The 24,805-nt window shown below is 40.6% G+C and overlaps 1 protein-coding gene across 6 annotated transcripts in view; it reads left to right on the top strand.

The window, feature by feature from the left end:
- The first annotated feature begins 3,260 nt into the window (after positions 1–3,260).
- Positions 3,261–24,805, top strand: part of SPIN1 (spindlin 1) — a 65,255-nt gene continuing 43,710 nt past the window's right edge. For 2 of the 6 annotated variants that reach the window (XM_048932214.1, XM_048932218.1), the window contains exon 1: positions 3,369–3,607. The gene's annotated coding sequence lies outside the window, so the exon portion shown is untranslated. The other 4 variants (XM_048932220.1, XM_048932217.1, XM_048932216.1 and 1 more) reach the window with 3 other exon arrangements.

Genomic DNA, 24,805 nt, shown 5'->3' with positions numbered 1-24,805 from the left:
GTGCCAGATCCCTTATCAGCTTCAATTTCATCCAGGAGATACATTCCAGGACCTTAATATCTGTCTTGTGGAGATAGGCCCAAAACTGAACTCCAACTGAGGGGGATGAACACCACCCTGCTTCTGCTGGCAACACTACTTGTAATACAAGACAGGATGCCATTGGTTTTCTTGTCCAGTTTGGCAAACTGCTGGCTTATGTTCACCTGAGTGCTGACCAACACTCCTGGATCCATTTCTTCCACACAGTCTTTCAGTCCTCTGCCCCAAGCCTTTAGCATTGCCTGGGGTTGTTGTGGCCAAAGTCCAGTATCTGACACTTGATCTTGTTGAACTTCCTACCCTCATAGAGATTGACAGTTCCTCCCAGCTGGGTATCATCTGCAAACTTACTGAGGGTGCACTCAATCCCCTCATCCAGGTCATCAATAAGGACATTAAATAAGATGGGCCCCAGTACCAACCCCTGGGGAATATCACTCCTTCATGAGCACCAGCTGGATTTAACTCCACTGTGACACCATTCTCTGAGTCCAGCCCTCCAGCAAATTCTTTACCTGTGTTGAAAATTTCCAAATAATTTTTTCAGGATGGTATCTCTGATAAAAACAGATTTTATTCACGATTGCAATGGCAGGCGTCCAGCAAGCCAGAGAGCGCGCTTATGGACACAATGACAGCTTTTTGTACCTTGTTTCCTCCCCTTACCTCTCCCCCTCCCATTTCCCTATTGGCTGGGAACTCCAGGTTCACAATCTTATTCAAGGTTTACATCTGTTAATTACTCGTTAATCCGTGTGTTATCTGGTGTCAGTCAGTAACACTCTGCTTGTTTCCAAGATGTCTCAGTGCTCTTCTTGTTGTGCTGATAGGGTGATTTTCTTCGAAGACTTTGTTAAACAAAGAGCACCGAGGGGAGGAGGGGGGGTGCCAGGCCTTCCTCAATACCTTCATCAGGCACTCCCTAAGGCGTGTCATGTCTTGTCCTTTTAATTTGTGCAGGACATTCTTGCACTGTGTGTAACATATACTTTCATGCTGGATATACATTAGTTATTGCTAGCTTATATACGTATGTTGTTAATTAACTTCTCAAATTCTTTATTACTAGGGTCTTGTCTGTCCAGCACCAAATATTAGTATGGCTCAGAGGCATTTCAGAAGGCTGGACAGACAGGAGCTTCAGTTTTTGTGCCTGTAAACCTACTCCGTCTATCTAACCCCAATGATTATATATTACTTCTCCTATATATTGAGCACGCATTCCTGGGGAAGGTTCACCTAGAGGAGAAGTGATGAAAATTATTGGACACTCTCGAAAAGAACTATGGTAGCAGAGACCATAAAATAAAAATTCTTATCTTGTTCTAATGCAGAAACAACATTCGATTCCCACTCCTGTACCTTCTCAGGTAACAAGCTGCCAGCTTCCTCAGGAGAATACACTGCCAAAGACTTTGCTAAAGTCTAGGTAGGCTACATCAACAACCTTTTCCTCATCTACCGTTGTGTGGCAGATCACTTGATCACAGAAAGAGATCAGGCTTGTCAAGTACTGTCGCTCACATGCAGACACACGACTCTTTCTTGTTTGTTTCACTGTTCCATGGATAACAAGAACAATCTTGAAAGGAATCCTATTTGAAACTACCCTATTACAGTTACACATTACACTGCTTCTCCTCCAACAGGAAGTCAGCTAGCACAAAATGTAGTCCTCTATTTTGTCTTTCTGATATCACTCTACTGTCAAAACAAAAATATGACACTATTTCCTGAATTTCTTCTGAGTTGGCCTCTATTACTTACACACCTTGTCTAGCCACGTGATATGCAAGGAGCCTGCCCCAACTTGGTCTTCGCTGTACAAGCACAACTACTCATCATTTCTCAGAAACTGAAACATCATTTGGAGCATAACACAGGGCTCCAAGCTTGTACCCAGACAGTGCTAAATCACTGTCTGTATCTGGTTGAACTGAAGCAGAAAGTCACACCCAAAACTTCAAGGGTTAAAGAGAAAGATTTCACCTTGCCTAAAGGTAAGACGATAGTTGTTTGCAATACAGAAGAATGAGTAAATGACCTTGATGGGCAGTCTGTCTCCAATTTTCTCACTGGACTGGACATTCTTTCCAGCCGGCTCAGGGATCAGCCACTGCTGATGAGTCTAGGATGGGAAAGCATGATGTAATTCTCTTTCTGTGCAATGTAACAGCATTCTTTGGTGGACAATGCCTACCACTCAGGGATCAAAAGCATGTTCTGCTAGCTCGGGATGAGCCTGATCTGGATGGATTTCCAAAGTAATGCCTTCAAGGCATCTCTCTTTTGTTCCTGGAAGTCAACCATTAAGAATTGCCATGACTCAGCCCAGGATCAGAAGCAATCTTTTATTCTCTCCCTCAACTACTCCAACCACTTTTTAAGCTAAGGGCTCTTTATCTTGGTACATGAAAATATTAAAAGATTGCAGGTTTTGCATGTAAGTATAGGGTCTGTATATAGCAAGAGATAAATGCAACATGAAAGAAAAGTGTAAAGATCCAGACCAGATACTTGGACAACAAAACTTCTCCTTACTGTGGGTTTTTTGTTTTTTTTTTTTTTTTTTGTGTATGTGTGTGTTGTTGCTTTTTTTGTTTGTTTTGTATAATTCTCCTTACTGTGTTTTTTCTTTCATACACATACTTTGTCCTAATGCTCTTGCAAAATTCTTTAGTCACCTTTGCAGAAAAAATATCCTTAAATTGTAGCCTGCATCCCAGGGTCTGCTCAGAGACCCCCTAAGAAACTTCAAGAGATACAGCCAATATTTGACGAAATTATGAACTGTGAAATTAATACAGACATGACTAAAGTTATGAATGCTTCTTTCTTGTTTTCCCATTTTCAAGCAAGATGTACATGCTTTCACATTCATATTGCAGTATTTTCTCTCAAATGACAATGGTTGGGAATTCGGACCTCATCCATCACACTTACCAATGCCAAACTTAGAGAACCCAAACGTGTACTTGAAATAATTTTTACAGATCAATTTTAGTTTTTGTACACTACCTATACCTGTATCTCCCAGTCATGTTCTACACGTGTTAATTTTTAGTAGCTCTGGTCATTCATAAAACTTCGTCTTACAAAACAAAAACATGTTACAGACGGCTAGAGCCTACGCATGCGCACTACGAACGGCAGCCCTAGCGGGCGGGAGCGCACTTCCTGCGTTGCTGTCGCAGTTCAGGCACCACAGTGCGCCTGTGCGACAGCGTGGAGGGAGCGGGGGAGGGCACGGCGGCGGAGGGCGGGGCTAGGCCCTGTGTTTTGAACGACTCTATGCGGTTGGCTCACTATTTGGCAGGAAGGTGAGGAGGCCTCTTTACTGGCGGCTGAGCTTGCGTAGGGAGAGGGGGGATCCAAATGTGGCAGAGGCGAGCAGGAGGCAGCGGTGGCGACGGTGGAGGGGTGCAAACAAGACAAGGGGAGCGGCCGTCCACGCTGCCGCCGCGGAGGAGCTGAGCGGCCCGGCGAAGCAGGGAGCGCTGCGGCGGTAGCGCTGGCATCCCTGGGCCGCCCGCCTGGCACCCCCGGGCGCCCGTCCCGGCGGCAGGTGAGCGAGCGGGAGGGAAGGGGGGGTGGGGGGGAACGCGGCCCGTCGCGCCGCCCTTGGCCGGGCCCGGCCCAGTACCGGGCAGCGCCGGAGGGAGTCGCTGTGGGGGTACCGCCGCCACCGCTTCCAGCCTTGCATTGCCTTCCTACCCTCCCTCCCCCGGGCCAGCGCTACGTGCGCGCCCGGGGCACCCACACCCTGCCCCCAACGCGCGCCCGGCACCCCTTCCGCTCCGCCTGCCCGGAAGCCAAGGGGAGTGGGCGGCTGCTTGCCCTGGGCTATAGCCCTGTAGCGCCCTGCCGGCTCCCGGCGGCCCCCACCCTTCCTGGCTCCGGGGAACAGCCGTTTTCCCCGCCGCGGTTTCAGTACCCCCCTTCCCTCTGTGGCTGTTGTATCGCGGGCTGGGGCCCGCTCTGGGGCACCCAGCGGCTAGCGGGGGCGGGGAGCAGCGCCGCCGGGGCGAGGGGTGTGCGCTCGTTGGGACCGGACTGGCAGCGGCGGACTGGAGGCTGTGGTTGCGGGAGGCGGCGCGCCGGCGCTTTGGTGTGCTCTGGGCTGGCGGCCACCGTGAGACACCTGGACGTGTGCGTGAGCGCAAGGGTGTGCACTGCGCCCGGCGGTGCGCGGTCCTTTGTCTCTTGCCGCTGCCGCCGCTTCCCCCTCCTCCCACCCACTCTTCTCTCGCTCTCCTGTGCGCTTCTCCCCTTCCTCCTCCCCTCTCTCTTCATCCCTGCTTTGCCCCCTCTCCCAGACTCCAAGCGCTGCCGCAGCTGCAGGTTTGTAAATACTCGACCAACACACACACATACAACATGGCTGACGTTCGCCCTGCTCCTCCGCCGGGCTCTCCGCCTTCTCCCTCTGCCTCCGCCGCTTAAGCCTCTCCTCCATGTAGGCTTTGTTTCTTCCCCCTCCCTCCTCAGCGCCCTTCCAAAAAAAAAAAAAAAAAAAAAAAAAAAAGGAAAAACAGTTCACCCTCCTTGGTTACACGCATGGTGGGATTTCAAGGGTAAGGATCCTTGCTTTGGGTGCTTTCTCCGTTCGTTTTGCAGTTTACAACAAAATGAAACCTAAAATCAGAGCGGGTTTGGGAACCTGGCAAGGCTGGGGGAGGGCAGGAGGAAAGGGGAAAGCTGGATGAGTCCTGCAGAGAGGCTTGTTTGGAATGTGCGTATCGTTTTCTCTTTTTTTTGGGTGGGGGGAGGCTGATGCACCACATTGCTGGCAGAGATGGAATACTGTGTTACTCTTGTAGAATGATCAGGGGCTCTTAATTTCAGGGTGTAGTTCAGTTTAATGAACAACTTGGCACAGTCACGTTTGAAAGACCTGAACTAGTTGAGTCAGAACAGGCACTGTGTAGGTAAAAGCAGTACCACAAGCTTTTTGTGGTATTGCATTCTGTGTTTCATCTTGTCAGTTTCTCAAACAGCTGGCAAATCTTGGAATACAAACAAGAATTAACACTTACCAGGCCTTTGTGTTGGTAGTTTTATGTCACAGATTAATTTTCCCTTCTGAGGATGATGGCAAACTGAAGTACTTTGTCCTTGTTGAAAGAAACACTGCTTTCCAGCTTCCTTTTTTGTTGAAAAGGTGTGGCTTAAGGAGCTCCTCAACTAAAACGAGACAGCATATTTCTGACCTCATCTACCACCAGAGGAGCGTTCAGTTTAGTACCCCTGACCTGAGTTATTGAGAGCACCTCCTTCTGGCTTCGTTGAAAATTGCTTATTTTATTGCTTTCTTGCAGGGTAAAACAAAAACAAAGTTATTTGTTGGACTTGTCCAAAATGACCTGCTGCAGAACCGATTTATATGTCAATTTTAATTGTAGGTATGAATGCTGAAGGTGCAGGGATACTTGCCTCTGCTTTGAAGGTGTGTTACTGTAACTCATAGTAAACATTTAATTCTTTAAATATAATATTTAAAGACCTGGGCTTTATTCCAAGCCTACAGGCATGGATAGCCACAGCTTCTCTTAATACGTGAGCATTGCTTTAAGTAACAAATGCCATAGGTCTGTAATCTTTGTCTACTTTGCTTTGGAAGTTTCTAAGTAGATGAGCACTGGGAAAGCATAGTCATATGATACGTAAGTAGTTACTTAATTTTAGTACTGAAGTGTAGTATCACCTATAAATTCTTCCTAATTTTGTAACATTGTTTTCATTTTTTTTTTTTTCTGTGCTCATGAACAAGTGTTAACTGGGCACAAGGAGAAAATAAATGATGGTAGTGAGTTTACAGCAATGTAAAACTTGGCTGGAGTCATCCAGGTTAGAAGACAATTTCAGAATGTGTGTCTACTTCATGGCTCCTGAGCCAACTGTGCTACTCAGATGGAAAAGCCTGAGCAAAAGCTTGTAACATTGTATATCACTAGGTTCCGCAGCAATTACAATTTGTTTACATTCAGCAACCTGTCCAAGAAGGCAATGCTGGTAATGCCACTAGAATAGTTTACTTGTAGGTAATACGTCTTTCTTTATTATAGCCACTAAATTTTGCAGTCACGCTGTTCTGCTAATGTGTGAAATGTTTCTAAAACATTTGAGATATGCAGCTCCTGCCCCTAGAATAGGTTTTTGGCTACTTAAGCTGGTCCTTAGGGGACCGAACAAAATGGTCAAAATGTGCACAATAAAAATGCACTGCATACAACGCATCTGTTAAGACAATGGTTAGTCTGAAAAGTGTGTATTACTCTGTGATGTTTTAGTTTTGTTTCTAGAAATTATTCCGTGAACTTCATTTCCACTTTGTTGAAATTGGTTGTTTGACACATAGATGCTAAATCTTAGTAAAATCTTCTTTTCTGAAACTGTTCTCTTTCTCATATTAGGAAATAAGCCTGAGAGAGAAGCCTTTGTGATCAGTTTGTTGGTTATGTTGGAAATAAATTGATTTATTTTTGCAAAGTAGCATTTCTCAGTGAATTGTTTTAAGTCATGACTCAAGGTAGTTCTGAATATCTGAAATTACCAGTTAAATTGCAGTTTCTGAAGGTAACACGTACCTTTAGTTTATCTCATGCTTCAATATTTTCAGTGTATTATTTTGATTTATGTAGCATTCTTATGTTGACTTCTTGTCCTTTACCTTCATTGCTTACAGTTGCCAAACTGTGCTCTGAAGAAAAGACCAGTCTTGGTGACATGCCTTCATTTTGTTTTGCCCAACTTACTTTCAGGTCAGACTTGACTTGCTAATCATATGGATCATATGGGCATATGAATATGTTTTTATAAGTTACTCCAGAACTGATGTGACAAATAGTTTGTTGGTGGGTTTTTTTTGTTTTTTTTTTGGTTTTTTTTTAAGTGTTTGTTTACTGAGTTAACTAAAGGATAGAATCATTGTAATGGAAAGTTATTTTCTACAATCAGACAGCTTCTTTTTTGTAAGAGGTATGAGAGGTTTTTATTAGTTTTTCTCATTTTCCTTGTCTGGCTACTCTTCAGAATTTCATAGTTTCATTATGGGGGGCAGATGCTGATCTTTATTGTTTTTTTCTGATGTATAATCAATGAATGTATGGATGTTATAATTAAGAAATATACAAGAAAGGATAAACAGGTTATCATGCTAAAGAAGAGCGGATGGAAAGCTTACCCTTGTCCTGAGCTTGCCAAGAAAACTCCAAGAGAAGCGACCTCCCAAAAGAGATCCTTCCCTAGTTGCCAGTTAACTCTTAAATGGGGTCTGGGAGAGGTGGAGCAAGGCTCCAGCCCCTTCGGGTAGCACAGGTGAAGGCAATTCCTTCACCTCCCAGGGCTGACTCTTTGCTCACCTCAGATGGTCAATCAGAGGTTCAAGCCATGATTCAGCAGTTCTCATACACCGGGCAAATACTTTGTGCATGGCAGGATGCTTGCTCTGCAGATGCTATTTATGTATTGGCATACTGCATGACTTAAAAGAGTGGGAAATCTGACTTTACTTCCATCAGGCTTTACGCTACTTCCCATTCCCCCTCATCCACATCTTTATAACATGGATAAGTGTTTAGTTCCTTGAAGCAGTGTAGTTAACTAATTTGTATTTATGTGTGTACCGTTGATTCTATTGGCAAAGAGGCCTCATATAATTAGAATACTTTTCAAATGAGGGTAAAGTTATTTAATTCAAACAATTCTTTCATGATATGGTAGTAATTAACTTCCCCTTATACTGTAAAATGTGAATTTGCTGAAGGATCTAGGAGGTGAATATGTTGAATTGCTGTGTATGCTTCTGCAGATGCACTAACATCTTTTTTGCTTTGATTTTGTAGAACTGCTAAATCCAAGTTATGTGAGGTCTTGTTTGACCTACATATTTGCAAACTGTATTGTAATTCCACAAGATGTTGTTATAAATTATAGTCATTAACTATGGTGAATAAATACTACTTGCTTATATATTCTAATATTTGCAATTATTGAAAAGTATTGGAGATGATGTTGAGGTATATTATGTATGTTATATATACATTTAATTTTTGAGATCTGTCTTCAATATAAGAGTTACTGAAAGTACTGTAAACAATTACAGGCAGATATTTATGGCTTTTTGGTAAAGGTTAGTTCCTGGGATTTTCCTAACCATTTGGTTATTGTGATTTTTGTTGTTGTTCCCATTATTTTTGAATGCTCTGAGCTTATTCAAGTTACACATTTACAAATTCTGGTGAGAGTAGTGTGCGTTTTAGAAGTAGTTGTATGGATTTCAGTGATTTAGAATGACAGTTGAGCTTTAGATCTTTAATTTTATATGGTGGTTTGAACAACAAATTTGTGTCATTTCACTTGTTCCTGTGTTGTGTTTTCAATTCTGCATTTGCTGTTATGTAGCTGACTTATGGTAACTTTTTTTTTTGTCACTATATTGATTAATACCTCACGATTATTGATTTGGTTAAATCCCTTGCCATCTTTGATGGCATGTGGTAACAAAGCCAAAAAAAAAAAAAAAAAAGGTACTAACATGCTTACTTCCCAGATTTTTTGTTTAGCTTTGTGCCATTCCATTGGGGAACTAGTTTAGTAAATCTAAGACTGCTTGTATCTGTAAATTTGAAAATGATTGCAAATTAAAGTGCTCTGATAAAATGTTTTGCTAAAATATATAAAATGTATGTAAGGTGAACAGTGAATTTTTCTTTTGTTTATCAGTCTTCCTAGTGCTTCAGAGCTAGTCTTTGCATCGTAAGTTTCCAACTTACACAAAGTGACAGTTCCCCTCTGAATGTGTACCTGACCTGGTTTCAGCTGGGACAGAGTAAATCTTCATAGTGTCTGGTATTGTGCTGATTTTTGGCTTTTGGAGGAAAACAATGTTGATACACTGAAGTTTTACTTGTTGCTGAGCAGGGCTGTGCAGAGTCAAGTACATGCTAATTTCTGAGCTTCTTGTACTCCCCGTCCAAGCTAGGGGCCTAGGGGGCACAAGGAGCAGCAAGGGGACAGAACTCTATATGTAGATGCAGACATTTTTGTATTTTTATATATGAATGTACACATACACATAGGCACATATAAATAATAGTAATGACAATAATTTATATATGTATGTCTTCCTTAACTTTCTTAACTTTTTCTCTAAATCTACAAATTCTACTTCATTTTATTTTCCCAATTCTTGATCCCACTGAGATGGAGGAAAGTGAGCAAAAGGCTGTGTGGTGTTAAGCTGCTTGTTGGGTTGAATCATAACAGTACCTTTCATCAGGGCTTTTAATTGTTTTTTTTTTATTTTTCAATCCTTTACATTGCTTGTCCTTTTTTTTTTTTTTTTTTTTTTTTTCCTCCTCCTAGTTTCCTGTTAGAACAATGAATGAATACAGGGAATGTTTGTAATTTAAATCTGTTTTAAGATCACTCTGCTAATTGGTTTGTAAAGTATAACATTGGCAATTTCACATCTAACACTGGTGATGCTCTTTAAATTGATGCTGCTCTGTTCAGGTGTGGTTGATTATTGTAGAAAGTAGTAATGTAGGGCCTTTTTTGTAGCATTCACTGACTTGTTCTGAAGCATGGGAAACTGTTCTAGCTGATCTAACAGTGCTGAAGTCTGCAAAATTTGACCCTCATACCAAATTCTACAAGTGCACCGTTGAACTGTGTATTTAAGTGCTACATTCATACTTCTCTTTAATACCTCTGGTACTGGCAACTCCATTACATTCCTGGGCAGCGTGTTTGATGCCTGGTTGATAACCAACCATTCAGTGAAGAAATTCTTAATGATATCCAAACAAGATACATATAGAAACATTTCTTTAGAGGAGCTCAGACCAACCATCATATTATGTTCTGAGTGGGAGCTTTTTGTGTTGATCTGGAACACTGCAGTGTTCTTCCCAAAGGGAAATTTCACTTAAGCAATGCATTCTTAAAAGCTACTGTCAGGAATTATTCACAAAAAAGCTTTCTGTAAAGTGATTAGGAATGTACTTTCAGGATGGGAGTGGAATTTACAGTCTGAGTGTGTCCTCTCTAGTGGTGTCTAAAATCCATAAAGTTACTTCATATGCCGTATTTTGCTCATAAGTGATAACTATCAGGTTAAGATATGATTTCATAATTCACAAGCTTGGAAAAGACCGCTAAGATAATCTAGTCCAACTTTCAACACGTTACCACCATGCCCACTAAACCTTTATTAAAACCCTCCAGGAACAGTGACTGTACGACAGTGACTGGGCAGCTTGTTACAGTGCGTCACCACTGGTTCTGAAATTTGACCTAATATCCAGTCAAGTTAGCTCAGTTGTTCTCAATCTGTAATCCAGGAATTACTAGAAATGATGATGCAATCTAGGGAATATACCTATTTGCATTTAATTTGACGTGCTTAAAGAAAAAATCAAATTACTTTTTTCTCCTTGAACTTTTTGTACTAATTTACATGTAAAAATAGATTTGGTTAGGTCATGATCTCATACCCTCACTGGGTAAAATCTGAAAGATGTATCATATTTGTCTGGTATTTCAAATTATTTATTTCTGATTCTTATTCTGCTAACTTTGTGTATGTTTCCCCCATGCAAAATTCTTCCCTAATAGCACTGAAGAAAGTTAGCTGAAGTGCTATATTATATTTGCAGTTGAAACAATTAAATATGGAAGTTTCTAGCTTTCTAGACTTAAATTGAATGTTGTGAGCTGAGGTAGAAGAGAGAATGTTCTGGAATACTTCCGTGGTGATGTTTCCCTGAGTTTGAGATAAGCATTGTCAAATACCTTGACAGACATAGCACCTGCTTTAATTGCTTTGGTCTCCAATATTCAACAGTATGCACTCTTCAGCTACCACTGATGAGTACTGTATCTGTTCCGGTATCTTACGGTCATTGGTCTTTAGCTTATATGCGCTGGTCTTCAGAAAAGTGTTTAAGAGTATGTGATCTTTTTTTTTCTTCTCTTTCTTTTTCTTCCCATGAATGGTACTAACAAACTACAGAGCTATATCTAAGAGGGTGTAGCTCATTCTCAGGAGACAGTTCAGTCTGGATGACTCTGGATGTTTACTTGCCCATCATGTTCCTGTATTTTTTATGTTTTGAGCAATGATGTGAATTGCAAAGTGGAATAAGAGTTGGGGCAAATACAGAGATAAATTTACTACTCTTCCTTTTCAAAACCTTTTTGACTGCGGAAGGCTTTATTAATGGACTTTGCAATTTTTTGTTCTGTAACTGCTTTTGGAAGGTTTTTGTCTTCCTCTTGAAAGATGACCCAAAATTTTGTTAATGATCAGTTCCATCAGTGGAACTGCAGTTTTGAGAGATCTGATCAGTTAAAAGACATTACTATGACAAGAGTATTTATAAAAAATAGCAGAAAATTCTGTCTGTCATGTGTCTTGATTACTTCGTAAGAATCTGACTTTTGAGTGCTTTTAGAGTTAAAGGATTCATCAGTACTTGATATAACAAGAACCAATGTTAGATGCTCCTGCTTGATACCATTAAGTGTAGCATTCACAAAAGTCTGAGTCATTGTCTCTCCTGCTGAAGGGAGGAGGAAAAAGCTTCACTTGGAGAAATCTCTTGGTTTCTTGACTGTTGGACACCTGGACTCCACCTTCTATACCTTCATTTTAAACTTTTTTTACTTCTAAAAATAAAAGCATGTTATTTGGGATGCTAGCCATAATGAAGCGAGTGAAAAAAACTTCAGTTTTATATGCTGTCCTTATAGCTCAAGTCCTGACTTAAGTGAGTATTGGCTTGTATGGAAAGGATGATGAGACAGTTTTGTTTCACGCAGCTGAGACGTGTGGTTATGTCAACAAATAATACATGCATTGCTGAATGTATGTGGATTAATTTGAAGGGTTTTTAATGTTTTATTTTTCCCCTTATGGATAAAGCTTAGTTGAAGGAGGGAAAGTAGGGAGAGAGACTGCTGCATATAAACATAGTTTTCAGTCATAATTAGGCCTCTGAACACATGTCAGGATATTTGGGTGGAGCTTGCACAAGGTTAGATACAGAGCATCAACATGAAAGGCAGGAGTGATCTTGTGTGCACTCTGTTTATAGATGGACAAATAGAAATCTATTGATAGAAGATTAGCATGCTTTTATGGGAATGGATACTCTGCCTTCTGAGGTGCTATTTTCATTGTAAGATGCGTTATCTTTTTCCCTTTCCGAATTTCTTTCTCCCTGTATGTGAGAGATGGTTTGTGAACCCCCTCCCCTCCCCTTTTTTTTTTTTCTTGGCACAAAACTTGCTTTGTGAGGCCTTTTGATGATAAGGCTTGAACTGGCAGCTGGGACTTATCTAGGAGGCGAGTGGTGAGCGTCAGTGTGCCACAATACTTCTGCTTATGATTCTAAAGATAAGCAGAAGGGAGACAAGCGGTCTTTTGGGGGGCGCTGCTTGAAGGAGCTGACCACTGCAAAAGGCAGTAATGCTTGAGCTCTGGTAAATGGAGGACCACTCCCTGCTCGCTTATCTGGATGGCCAAGAGTGTACAGCTAACAAGAAGGAAAACCAAACCAACAACAACAAAAAAACCCACTGAGATTGGAGGGATAAGAGGCCCCAACTAAATTAAGTAGTTGGGGAAATTCCCTTAGGGAAAAAAAAAAAAAAACTTCTGAGAAGGAATCCCCCAGGGCCTGCTTGCTACTGTGCTGTGAAGCTTTTGGGCTTTCTCCCATTCCCTGTGGTGACTGGACCAATGGATGCACTATGAGCAGTGCTGGATCCACGGTGGTGACTCTCTCTTGCATCCTGCAAAGACACCTGGCTTTTATTTCCTATCTCTTTCAGCCTGTCTTCCCTTCTCATGTTTCCCTAAGCAACTAGGATTTGCAGTAAACTGATTGGGCCAATGTTTGACCTGTAGTGTCTTAATCTCACCGTCAGATATACAGATATCAAAGAATCTCCTCTCCCTCCACTAATTGGAGCGAGATACCTTCTCTATGAGTAGACTCAACCTTGATTAAATACTAAAAAAAAAAATTAGTTTCTCTCTCTGCATCTGTACTTCCAAAAGAAAGAAGAGTGTGCTTTTTGTTGTTATTGTTATCATTAACTGTAGTGATTAAAAATCCCAAGAAATAAGTCTTAGTTAAATGTTTGCTAGTTGATCTTTCTATCTGACCTGGAACAGCTTTCTGCAGAGATAGCAAAACTAGAAGGGAGAGAAAACCTTTATCTAACTGTTGTTGTTGCTAAAAGTTCTTACCCTGGAGTCCTGTCGTGTTGAATGCACTTTCTTATTTCTTTTTCATTTTTGCAATACGTTATTTTCGTGTGTAATAAAATAATTTGAACACAAGATTTTTGACCAGAGCTTACTATCTTATTCCAATGAATACATGTTATCTGTGAGAAAACACCACTGATTTCAAAGTAGCTTTCATCCTTAGAGGCTTGACTTTTTGCCCTCATTTTTTTTCTCTTTTCCCTCTCAACTTCTACATGTGGAGGGTGTGTTTTTATTTTCCACCAAAAAATCAGAAAGACCTGTATGTAAGCAAAATACCATATAATGCTGAGATCTCAGGGTGCTCCTCTTTTACTTAAACAAAGCAGTATAACCTGCAGGTGAATTAAGTTCTTACCATTCCCTTTCACATTAATCCAGTGTTGATGGAGTATGTAAACAGTATTTTTTTTCTCTACAGCCTTGCAGCTCTTCTATAAGTAGAATCATAGAATTGCTCAGGTTGGAAAAGAACTTAAAGATCATCAAGTCCAACAGCAACCTAACCATACTACCCTAACTCTTAACAACTGTCTGCTAAATCATGTCCCTGAGCACCACATCCAAAAGGTTTTTAAACACATCCAGGGATGGTGACTCAACCATCTCTGTGGGGAGCCTATTCCAGTGTTTAACAACCCTTTCTGAAAAGAAGTTTTTCTGGATATCCAACCTGAACTTACCTGGGCGCAACTTGAGGCCATTTCCCCTTGTCCTGTCATCACCGGGAAGAGAACCAACCCTGCTCTCCAGGAAAAAAACATCTTGAGAGCTCTGCTGAGAAAGACTGGTTGGATGGGAATGTGGGCAGCCTGATATGGTGCTTGATCCCAGTGTTTGGCAGCTAGGTAATTTTTAAGGTCCCTCTCAAATGAAAGCATTCTGTGATTCTCTATGATGTATAATTACTTGGCTTATTATACTTCATGGTGTTTTTGGGTTGTTCTGGCATTGAATTCCCTAGACTGATAATGTGCCACTGCTTGTCTTAGACAAAGAGTGATTTCTTTGTGAGTTAAATAAAAGTTTTTTTAGTTCTTTGTGAGTTACAAAACCGCTGCAGAAGTTGAATGTGAATTCGTAGTAATCAACAATTCCTGAAGACTGTTGTGTCTGAGGGCTGGAAACAAAGTATGTTCTTGATTGTGGAAGTTCATGAATAAAGTTGTTGAAGCCTTAGGAAATAGTGCTCCAAGTATGTCATGAAAATAATTACTCTAGGTGACTAATGTAAAAAATTCTGAAGATTTGCTCAGAAAAATTAGGTTTACTTTCAGCTCGGTGTCGTAGTGGCTTTTCTTAGTCAAGTACATCTTTGAGAATTCAGGCATACTGGATTTGTAAGCTCTGAATTCTTTGCTCAAGAAAATTCACTTATAGTCTACAGAGTACTGATGAAAATGGTCTGTGAAATGCAAGTCTATTATTTTTTTCCTTCCTCTTTCTGTAAAAATATCGAACTTGCGTTTCTTCAATAGCAGCTGTATGTAGCAGCATCTGCTAGTTTGATGTGTAGAGAGCACTGGCTGCTGGACCCTGAAAAACGTCATTGAAAGATCAAACAGCATCCTGAAGAGATGTCAACTCAAGAATTTGATTTACATACTTTGCTACCCTTAATTCAGTTTTACTTCTCCGTTACCTCCTAACAGGCGGATTCATGTGCCTTGGTCTTGCTCTTCAGAATTTTTGGGCATCCTTGTGCCTTCATTTCTCACACAACAGCAATTAAAACTTACGTCAGCAGCCTTTGTTTTGTGCCTCCTCATCACCTAAAAGGAGGCATTTAAGCAGAAAACAGAGAAGTTTCTCACTTATCTGGTTGATGTTTCCTTGCCTAATTTTCAGAGATCTGTCTTTGTAACTATTAATAAAGCATTAAACTGTCTTATGAATATATTAACTGAGCTATGTTGACTACATCTTTAAAAGAATGAGTAAGAACAAAACACTTGCAGTAGTACTTAAAGCTGCATTTACCTTAGAATGGTAGCAAACACAATGATTCGCATCACTATGTTATGACAAAGTATCCCAAGCAGTAGTTGTTTTGTGTGTGTGCTGGTTTCAGGGAGGAGAAGAATGGCTGCCTATTAGAGATGGGAATCTAACACAGTTCATATTTGCTACAGTGCAGAAGTTTGCAACTGCAGGCAATTACAGTGACCTGTAACAACTTGTAACCCTGATGTCTGTACATGTTCTTTCCCTATGGTTGAACACAAGACAATTTGAAGTAGGCTGAACGCTTATGAGTTATTTAAGATTACCACTGGATTTTGGATTCAGGATTTGCCTTTGAATAAAGGTATGCAAGGAAGATACTCTGGAATTTTAATAAATTCTAATAATAAATACCTCCTTAATAATTTTAATAAATTCTATTTAAAAATTTTATTTAATTTATAAATATATAATAAATTAATAAATTAATAAAATAAAAATAAATTTATAAATAAATTTAATTTATTAAATTAAAAATTTAATAAATTCCTTTTAATAAATTCTAATAATAAAACTACCTCCTTTCAAAATATTTGTAAAAGAATTATCTTCTAGGACCTTGCATTTATTAAGTCATCAGTCACTGGAACATACATGTGAGGTTCTGTCAGCAAGTAAGTTCACGTTGCTGTTCAGAGTAACTAAGGACTTTCTGGTCTAAGGACTCTGTTGTGCTTCAGAGGCATGTTGTGTAAAGCTTCAGGAAAAATTGTAGCAGTGGGATGCACAGAGAAGTTGTATCTTAGTATTACTGGGAGATATACGAGGGAGGGATACATTTTACTATTCTTAAAGCAAGGTGACTAAACTAGCAGTTTTTGGAGTAGAAGAGTGCTGAAATAGAGCTGTTGAATTTCTGTCCTCATAATTCTACTTTTGTTAGTAAATCATACTATTCCAGAGCAACAGAAGTTTTTCTGAGTCAAACTGCTTGAGGAAAGAGTGAAGAGCTCTAAAATAACTCTTTAAAAATGGTGTTCTATACTTATATCTTCAGAGTCTATACTTATATCTTCAGAGTATTGCAAGTGTGCATAGTATTGCAGTAATGAGCAAAATGATTTTTTTGAAAATTAGTTTAGTTGTGCCAAAAAATGCATATAAGTAAATGTTATGATTTTTCTTCCCACCTGTTGAGGGGGAAATAGATTAATAGTAAGTTTTTTTTTTAATTTAAAAATCTGTGCATGGATTCACATGGAAATTAAAAGTTTATGTTAATGAATACATTTTTTATTTATGCTGTTGCAAGCTCATTTGACTTTAGCCTGTTCTTTCTGATACATCTAGAGATATATCAGGTATTGTGTATCTGTACTTCCATTGCAACTGCAAAATTTTAGTGTACATGAATAAATATATCCGTGTTTGACAGAGTCTGCATACCATGCAAATTCTCTTGAGTTCAGAGAAATTATTTTTCTTAAGCTGTTTGAACAGAATTTGACAAGATGTAAATTTGACTTGCTTAGAAGGCTGCAATTATTGTATTCTGTCAGGACTGAACTTCTTACATATTAGTAGAATTAATCATTAAGACTTATAGCGGAAGCAATAAAATTCACAAACTTGTTAGTTAAGTCATAATTTCTTGTGTGCTGGGAAATTAAAGGAATAAGAAAGATAATTGTTTTCTAAGTGGTTTGGGTTTTTTTTTTTCTTTTTTTTTTTTTTTTTTTAAGTTACTAAAGCAGAAACATTTGCTCCAACACTACTAGCAGAAAGAATAATTAAGTACTTATTTAATACTTCTTGCAGAAATAAAATGATATTGAATTGCAGTTTGCCTTTTGTATCGCATTAGGAGTGTTCCTCAGCATTATGGTCTTGGGTTGTTGGACAAGGACAATCACCTTCCTCTCCCTGCTGGCTCCCCTGGCTGCAAGCAGACACTGCTGGCTCATGTTACAACTTTAATCTACCAGAACCCTTAAGTCCTTCTCAACAGAGCTGCTCTCAAGACTGGGAGAAGAGCTCTCTCAAAAGACTGAGAGTTCTTCGCCTGGTCTGTGTACATATGTGGGATTCCTGCTCTCTGAGGTGGTAACAGGAATGGATTTTCTGTCTGCTGTTGGCAGTCTTAATTAGTTCACTAATTTTTAATTGTAAAATAACTTTTAACTGTTACGCTGAGAATGTTGATGTTCTCATTCTGTATACCTGAAGACTGTCATTAGCTTAGTGTATGCAAACTGTCTATCTGCCCTATGGGATAATCAAATTTTAACTTTGTCTGTTTTGTTAAAGGCTTTCATGGTTGTAGAGCTGTTCCACCTTTCAAACCTGTGAGGTAGTGATGTCAACTAAGTCACTAGTGTAGTTTTTTCTCATGAGCAGTTACATATGCATGAGTGCATATACTTAAAATACCAGTTCTTGTTTTCACTAGCTCCCATCCTGAGTGCAGTTAATAATGAGGAAAATGAAAGCTTTTCAGTTCATACTCATAAAAGAAAAAGGCTATTGTGGTTAGGGCTAATGAAGTGTTGCCTGAAAGAATTCTGCCTCTTAACAAAATTACTTTTAGTCCATTTTGAAGAATTTGGTAAAACTATTCAAACAATAGGGAATTTTGAAAAATGCTTCCTAAACCTTTTCTTTTGTTTTTAAAGTTGTGACTAGTGGCTTAAGGTGAAAACTATGAGTCACTGAATTTTATATATTGTAACGAAACATTTGCTGGGATGACTGAACATTTTTTCTTACAAATAATATTTTGAAACCATTGTCTTAGATATATGAAACTATTTTTGCATGTCCTATATTGTGCATGGCTTAAACCAATTAAATACTTAACTGAAAGTGATTTGTAACTTGACCTGTCAAGCATCAGGTTAAGTTTTTGGACAAATATGGTTCCTTAATTAAGAGTCAGTACTGGACTCTTACAGTGTGTGTGGATTAAGACCTGCTAGAGAATTTTCATTAAAGCAGTAGCTGGCTTACCTAATTTTGCTTATAGACTGTTTAAGAATGTAGATAACCTTGTGAGTTATAAATGTTACTTGATTGGTTGGAAGGTGCAAGTAGACTCATTTCAAAAGTTTGAATCGATTTGTGGAATCAAACTCTCTAACCCACGTAAGGTTATAAGAGCAGATAAGTTTTTATTTCAGTGTTGTGCCACACGCTGGGTACAAGGGGGATCGCTCCTCCTAGCTGCCACACCAGAGGATGGGCTCTCGATACATTTATAAGCCAAGCCCATACATATTCTGCAGTATTTCTCAAGACCTACTGACACATTCATTACTTTTCCAGGAATTCATTTACATGCTGTCCCTCCCCCTAGTGCATGCGCAGTAGCTTCCTCTGGTGGTCATTGGATGAAGGCTCGACGTCTTCCTCCCTACCTGACGGTCGTCCCTGGATGAAGTTGGTAGTCTTCCTCGCTATGTCCTTCTGACCTTTGTTTGAGTTTTGAGCTCTTCTCCCACCCTGTGTGCCTTTGCAATTTCTTATCCTGTTTTCTCCCCTTTCCATTGTTCTCTCATTGGCCCCTTTCGGCTAGCAAAAATTAAACTAAGCAACTCCTTCTGAGTTAGCAAAAGTTAAACTAAGCGATGCTATTTGCGAATTCCTTTTGAGTTAGCAATACCAAGCGGTGTTATGGACCCCGTACATCTTGTATTCTTCAGCTTGCTGTCTCAGTTCCTCCCTTTTCATTGTGACTTAGTGAATTCTTTTGCTAAATTGCCCCATTTTGGGAAAGGAAGGACCTTAAAGGACTCCCTTAAACTTCCCACTTTTTGCCTTAGTTTATGCTTTTTCCATTCTTCATCACTGTTCCCCGGTCCAGATGTTTTGCAGAGCCATAGTACACACCTCATTGCAATGCACATCAGTGTGAGCAGAAAGATAATGATAACACCGGATACAAAAAGCTTCTTGAGCCAAGCAAAGTCAAGTAGCCAACTAGTAAGTGTTTCTCATATCCCCTTTAGTCTCTCCGTAACTGGGTTAGTCTCAATTTGTATTTCCTGTATGTTATCTTTTATTTTTGTGGGCATCCTATGCATCGATTCTGAGTGGTCCGAAAGATTAAAGCAACACATCCCACTAAGATCCTCACAACCATGCCCCTGAGCAAGTAACAGGAAATCTATAGTGGCTTGGTTCGGGAGTACTGCGTGGCGTACATTATCCACAAATCGTATACTGGATCCAGTATTACTGCCGAGGTGAGATTTATTTCTTTTGCCATGAAAAACGCCAACCTCTCCAAATCCACATCATTTTTTGCAGGAAGTATTGGAGTTAAAAGGGTGGCTATTATTCTAGTAGGAGAATTCCAGAATGTAATCTGACTATTGTGTGTTTCTGATAGTTGATGTATACTCCTGCCGCCCCTATGTGATCTATTATTATTCCAAATCATGTTGTTCAAAAGGTCCTTCATTCTAGGAGCAAACAAGGTTAATTTACCAAGATAGCAGGGCCCACCTACTGGCCTTGCTGGTATACTAGGCCATGCTTGATCCCCACATACCAAGAATATCCCAGGTGGTAGTTATTTTGCTTGCGTACTGTTATTCCACACATTATTTGTTTCGTCTTTGCGGGGGAGGCCACCTCAGACAGATGGGTAAAGGTGGAATCATGATTCATGGGCCTCCAAAGTTCTAACTCACTCTTACCCCAGTGCCGAGCCATTCAGGCTGCACTTGACGCTTTTCTACCTCCAGAGTGAAAGCATCGAGTTCTATTTGGGTCGTGTCTAGATTTGTTACGTACTACCGCTCCCAGCAGATCTTCTATCTAGACTTTAGACTATTAACTGTTGTGCTCATACGAAGGGCGTCTTCTGCCCCCGTGTTTGCTCTGTACCTTGAGCAGGACATAGTCCATCTTGAGCTTACCCCCAGTGTTTTACATAGGGTTGTGAGGTTTGCAGACAAGCCCACAGTGTTACTCACATAGTTTATGAATATAGACCACTGAAAACCCCATAGTACCCCAATAAGACATGTTTGGAAGGGGTCCAAGGCTGATTGTAACGCAAGGCAGAAAGACTCCTGATTAGTTTGATTAGCCCAAGTAATCCACATGTTAGTTCTAACATCTATGTTATGAATTGCTTCTCCACCCCCTCCTAGTAATAGTTTTAATATCACCATTATTAGTCCTTCAGAGTTCTTCATTTTGTTGCTTTCTTTGGAGTACTACTCGGGGAGGTCCTCTGGTCTCTGTAGTCCAAAGTGGTTGAATCACCTTCTTCAGGCGAGTATGGTGTATCCACAGAGTTAGTCCCTCTACTTTAGCTGCTGTGTGAGTGGTCAAGAGTACTTGGTAAGGCCCTTTCCACGTTGGCTCCAAGGGTGAATGAGAGAGGGATTTAACATAAACATAGTTGCCTGGTGAGATATTATGTTTTTGGGCCATCCAGGCCTCATGCTCTGGTACCAAATGCTGTTTTCTTCATTCTCCTTAGTTGCTTTGCCAAGCTTATCATTTATTCACTCAACACTTTGTTCCCCACCTGCATAGAAATTCCCTTTTGTGCAGCATAAGGCCTTCCATAAGGAATCTCACAAGGGCTCAACCCTTCCTTGGTTCAAGATTTAGTCCAGATTCTTAATAAAGCCAAGGGCAGTGCTTGGGGCCATGGTATTCTAGCCTCTTGTCCCAGCTTTACTAGCTGTAATTTTATTAGGTGGTTCATTTTCTCCACTTGACCAGTGGATTGAGGCCTGGAGGGAGTATGTAGTTGCCAGTTGATCCCCAATAAGGATTCTCATTTGCTGCACTATTTTAGCAACAAAGTGAGGTCCTCTATCTCAGGATAGCACTGCCAGCACCCTGAAACTTGGAATGATTTCATGCAACAATGCTTTAGTTACTTCTCTTGCCTTATTAGTTTGGCATGGATATGCCTCGGGCCATCCTGAAAAGGTATCAGGTAGGACCAACAGGTACCTATACCCCCCTTTTCTCGGGAATTCCGTGAAATCCACCTGCCACTGTTGCCCAGGGAAATTTCTCCTTCCTATCTACTCTATTTGGGTCCTTTGACCTGTCTTTGGATTCTTCTGCAAACAAATCTCATATTGCTGAGTCATCTATTTCATTGTGGTATATAAATTTCTGTCTGTATCTGCCCATTAAACTCTTATACAAGGCTTCTGTACTCCAATGGGTTTTTCTATGTTTTGCCTTTAGTATAGCCCATAATGTGGCTGATAGGATAATTAATTTCCTTTGTGTCGTAAAAGCCCATCCTTCTCTTTTCTGTTCCCTAGATCATTTATCAAGTTGCAGTCTCCTTTTGAATATTTTGGCTCACTGTCCACTTGAATTTTACTATCTGGAATCAAGGACCCCTCTGTCACCGCATTCTCAGCTGCTCGTTTCACTTCCCGATCAGCTAAGGCATTTCCCATCTCTTCAGCATTATTTCCTCTTCGATGGGAGCAGCAATGCATAATAGCCACTTTCTCTGGTTGCTGTACTGCCTCCAGAAGTCTGGGCATTTCCTGGACATGTTTGATGCTTTTCCCTTGGGCAGATAATAGGCACCTCCCCTTATATATTGCCCCATGAGCGTGCACAACACTAAAAGCATATTTTGAGTCTGTCCACATGTTTATCTTTTTCCCTTTGGCCAATTCTAGAGCCCTTGTCAAAGCTATTACTTCAGTCTTTTGCGCCAAAGTATTTGGAAGTAGGGCTTTAGCCTCTATTGCCTTTTCAACAGTTGTTACCACATATCCTGCTTTACAAGTTCCTTGTTGAACAAAACTGCTCCCATCCGTGTACCAGATGTCTTCTGCATCCTTTCAGGGTTCCTCTTTCAAGTCCAAACAGCTAGAACATATAGCTTCAATAGTCCCTAAACTGTCATGGGATACAAGTTCCTCTGTAACTCCACTAAGAAATGAGGCTGGATTAATGATGTTTGTTACTAGTATTTCTATATTGTCCTGCTCCACTACAATAGCTTGATATTTCAGAAATCGCTGAGGGGAAAGCCAATGTGCCCCTTTCACTTCCAACACCATGGAGACTGTGTGGGATACTAGTACAGTCATCTTTTGCCCCATTGTAAGCTTTCAGGCTTCTTGGATGTTGATTACTAGGGCAGCTACAGCCCTTAGGCATCCCGGCCAGCGTTTGCTTACTTCATCAAGCTGTTTAGAGATATAAGCTACCACTCTTTGATATAGCCAAAGGTTCTGAGCTGACACCCCCAAAGCTATTCCCTGTTTCTCATAGGAGAATAGCAAAAAGGACTTTGTGACATCTGGGAGCCCCAAGGCTGGGGCTCTCATTACCTCTCATTTTAACTGTCACAATGCCTTTTTAGCCTCCCTGTTTCATGTTATGTCTTTGGGTTGGGATTTTATCAGCACGTAGAGCGGTTTTACCAGTATTCCATAGTTGGGTATCCATAGATGGCACCATCCAGCCATTCTGAGGAATGTTCGAAGCTCCTTAGATGTACATGCTCGGGGGTCTAGCAAATAGCCTCCTTCCGGGCAGTTCCCAATGTCTGTGTCCCTACAGCAATTCCATATCCCAGGTGTGTTACCTGTTGTAGGGCCACTTGTGTTTTCTGTGGAGAGACTCGATAGCCATTAAGCCCCAGGAAGTTTAGTAAGCTTACTGTCCATCTCAAGCATGCCTCTTTTGTCTTGGTAGCAATTACAAGATCATCTATGTACTGTAATAGTACCCCTTTGTCAGGTGGATGTTCCCATAGCTCCAAATCCTTGGCCAATTGATTCCCAAATATTGTGGAGCTGTTTTTAAATCCTTGTGGGAGTACAGTCCAAGTCAGTTGTGATTTTTGTCCTGTACTGGGGTTTTCCCATTCAAATGTGAACAGCAGCTGACTCTCGGCTGGAAGTGGCAGGCAGAAGAAGGCATCCTTTAAATCCAGGACAGTAAAATATGCTAGTTCAGTGAACAGTATGGGAAGCAGGGTATAAGGGTTTGCCACTAAAGGATACAGATCCTCTATTATTTTGCTAACTGCCCTCAAGTCCTGTACTATTCAATAACTACCGTCAGGTTTTCTTACTGGTAATATTGGTGTACTGTATTTTGATTCACACTTCACCAATATGCCGTATTTCATAAATCAGTCAATTATTGGTTGTATTCCTTCCCTGTCTTTCATCCCTAATGGGTACTGTGTAATCCTTGGGGGTTGGCTTCCTAATTTAACCTTTATGACCAAAGGAGATGCATTCCTAGCTCACCCCAGGGTTTCAACTTCCCATACTCCTGGAAAAACCTGATATTTTATATCCTCTGGGATCTCTGTGTCTACTGGGGTAGTTATTAAGGCCAAGCTAAGTAATTCTACAATGGACCTGTCCTTTACTCTGAACTTAATTTCCTCTGCCTCAAATTTTATTTCTGCATCCAATTGTTTCAGTAACTCTCGTCCCAGAAAAGATTTTGGTGAATTTGGCATATACAAAAATCTGTGTATTCCCACCTGTTTTCCTAACTTAAAGGTTTGAGAAAATACGCCTTTTCTGGATGATCCGTGGCCCCTGTTACCACGGTATATTCTTGACTGAGTGGTGTTGAGGATTCATTCAAGGCTGAATAAGAAGCCCCCGTTACAAATTCCATACTCTGCTGTTTATTCCCTAGCTTGATTTTAACCAGTAGGGTGGAATTCCCCAGTCCCCATCATTGTTCTAATGGGGCTTGGAATCTTGTCCACGGCCCTTTACCCCTCTGGTTCCATTGAGGACAGTCCCTTTTCCAATGTCCTTTTTTCTTGCATATTGCACACTGATCCTTGTCCAGTGTTTTCTTCCCCGGTCTCCCCTTATTCATCCCTGATTTACCTATCTCTCCTAATGCTGCCATTAATATTCGCTTGTCGTGCCTCCTACTTTCCTCTTCCCAATTGGTAAATACCGTCCATGCTTCCTCTAACAGACTTTCTAAGTTTCATGCATCAAGACCCTTCATTTTCTGCAGCTTCCGTCGTACGTCCCCTGTTAATTGTCCTATAAACAATGATGTAAGTTGCTGGATATCTATTTCTGATCCTGGATCTAAGGATGTGTGTTTTCTCATGGTATCTCTTAGCCTATCCAGAAACTCCGAAGAAGTCTCTCTTGGTCCTTGCTTTATAGCGTGTAGGGCGAACCAATCGATAGCTTTGGAGATGGCTCTCTCCATTCCTTTTATACCCACTCTCAGTATGCTATTAGGTGGTCTCGCTCAGGTGCCCTGTCCAAATCCCAGTGAGGATCTTGTCTTGGAAAATTGTCTTTTATATCATTATGCCCTCTTCACAAACTGTCCTCTGCCAGATTCTGGGCTGTTTTTAGGATCAAATCTTCCTCTGTTTCTGTCATAGAATCCAGTAACAGCTGAATATCATTCCAATCTGGGTTATGCTGTCTGATCTTGTATTGAAAATGCCGTGTTACCGCCCCCTCCCCTCCCCCAGTCATTTCGATAATCTTTAGCAATCTTTTTCCAGTTCTCCAGATCAAATGAAGAAAATGG

This window comes from Lagopus muta, chromosome Z (genome assembly GCF_023343835.1).
Source record: "Lagopus muta isolate bLagMut1 chromosome Z, bLagMut1 primary, whole genome shotgun sequence".
Taxonomy (NCBI): Eukaryota; Metazoa; Chordata; class Aves; order Galliformes; family Phasianidae; genus Lagopus; species Lagopus muta.
Note: the sequence above shows the minus strand (reverse complement) of the source record. Positions and strands in the feature narration are given on the sequence as shown.